Below are 2,500 nucleotides of genomic sequence, written 5' to 3'. Positions count from 1 at the left end.
GTGCCCAAGGCTAGTGAGCATGGCCTGTGTGCAAGGCTAGTGTGCAAGGCTTGTATGCAAGGCTAGTGTGCAAGGCTGGTGTGCAAGGCTTGTGGGCAAGGCTGGTGCGCAAGGCTAGTTCCCAAGGGTTGTGTGCAAGGCTAGTGCCCAAGGCAAGTGCGCAAGGCTCGTGCCCAAAGCTAGTGCGCAAGGCTTGTGTGCAAGGCTACTGCGATGGGCCAGTGCCCAAGGCTTGTGAGCAAGGCTTGTATGCATGGCTTGTGTGCAAGGCTAGCGTCCAAGGCTTGTGCGCATGGCTTGTGCGCAAGGCTTGTGTCCAAGGCTTTTGTGCAAGGCTCGTGCGCAAGGCTAGTGTGCAAGGCTTGTGCGCATTGGCAGGTAGCCCACCAGCATGCACGATCCAAATGCCACTCACGCGACAACACGGTGCCAAGCCGGGCATGGTGTGCACTCAAAACCAATCAACGGACAGAGGTCATGCGTCATGGGGGGGATCTAGCAAGGCCATGGGGAAGGTCATGGAGGACCTTGGAAGCAAGCGCAAGACGAGAGCGAATCGAACAAGGGGCCAGGACGGGGCCTTGTGCCCATGGTCTTCGCAAGACAGCGTCCAAGGCACCCGAAAGCCCAAGGGAACCCAAACCCGGCCGACACTTGCAATCGCACATGCTCTCTGCAACACACCATCAATGCCGCCCAACGGGGCCAGCACGAGCAGTCCTCCGCGGTCCCCTGGCCCTGCGCACGTTTGTCTTCGAAACCGAGCATCAATGCCACAGAAAGTGCCGGGGCGCCAGCTGGAGCCATCATCCGCGTTGCCATGGCTCGCTTGGCCTTGGCTTGCCAGGCCCCGACACGAGCAATCGCGCATTTTCTTTGCAACCGACCATCAATGCCGCCCAACGGGGCCAGCACGAGCAGTCATCCGCGGTCCCCTGGCCCTGCGCTCGTTTGTCTTTGAAACCGAGCATCAATGCCACAGAAAGTGCCGGGGCGCCAGCTGGAGCCATCATCCGACGTGCCATGGCTCTGGTCCCATGGTCTTCGCAACCGAGCATTCGTGACACCCGCGGGGCCAGGACACCAACCCTTCCGACACGAGCATTCGCGCATGTTCTTTGGCCACACAACGGCGCCAGCACGAGCAAAATCATCCGCGGTGCGGTGGCCTTGCACGGCCTTTTGTCTTTGGAACCAACCATCAGTGCCACGGGAAGTGCCGGAGTCCCGGCATCCGCGGTGCCAAGTCATTGCGCCCTTGGTCTCTGCAGCGGGGCATGCCGGGCACTCCCAACCATTGCAAGCAAGCAAGCAAGCAAGAAAGAAAGTAAGTAAGTAAGTAAGTATTACATATAGGGGCGGGACATGCGGGGAGATCTGCGAAACGTGCATTACGGGGCACACGCGTACCTACCGGGGCATACCGACCCCTATTGGGGCACACGTGTGCATATCGGGGCATACCGGGCCTATCGGGGCACACGCGTACATACCGGGGCATACCGAGCCCTACTGGGGCACACGTGCGCATATCGGGGCGTACCAAGCCTATCGGGGCATACGCATGTATCCCAAGGCATACCGAGTCTATCCGGGCATACGCGTTCATACCGGGGCGTAACGGGCCTATCGGGGCATACTTGGGCATATCCGGGCAAAAAATGCCCAAAACTTGCGCAACCTTGGCAACCGTGGTCCATTCCTCTCTATATGCCTAGCCTTGCCAACCGTGGTCCATTCCTCACTATATGCCATGGCCTTGTGCCCATGGTCTTCCCAAGACAGCGTCCAAGGCCCCCGGAAGGCCAAGGGAGCCCAACCCAGCAATGCCCTGCTATGGCAAGCCAAGGCCAAGCATTCCGGTGCCTATCCGGGCAAAAATGCGATTCCTCTCTATATGCCTAGCCTTGGCAACCGTGGTCCATTCCCCACCATATGCCATGGCCTTGTGCCCATGGTCTTCCCAAGACAGTGTCCAAGGCGCCCGGAAGGCCAAGGGAGCCCAACCCAGCAATGCCCTGCTTTGGCAAGCCAAGGCCAAGCATTCCGGTGCCTAACCTTGGCAACCGTGGTCCTTTCCTCACCATATGCCATGGCCTTGTGCCCATGGTCTTCGCAAGACATCGTCCAAGGCGCCCAAAAGGCCAAGGGAGCCCAACCCAGCAATGCCCTGCTAGGGCAAGCCAAGGCCAAGCATTCCGGTGCCTAACCTTGGCAACCGTGGTCCTTTCCTCACCATATGCCATGGCCTTGTGCCCATGGTCTTCGCAAGACATCGTCCAAGGCGCCCAAAAGGCCAAGGGAGCCCAACCCAGCAATGCCTTGCTAGGACAAGCCAAGGCCAAGCATTCCGGTGCCTATCCGGGCAAAAACGCCCAAAGCATGCCCATTCCTTAGCCTATCCAGGCAAAAACGCCCAAAATCTGCACATTCTAGTGCCTATCCGGGCAAAAACGCCCACCAGCATGCCACCCTCCTATAGGGTTTGCGCAACCAACCA

Source organism: Tasmannia lanceolata, unplaced genomic scaffold (assembly GCF_043159265.1).
Source record: "Tasmannia lanceolata isolate RefF3 unplaced genomic scaffold, GAP_Taslan_0.1 ptg000231l, whole genome shotgun sequence".
Classification (NCBI taxonomy): Eukaryota; Viridiplantae; Streptophyta; class Magnoliopsida; order Canellales; family Winteraceae; genus Tasmannia; species Tasmannia lanceolata.
Note: the sequence above shows the minus strand (reverse complement) of the source record.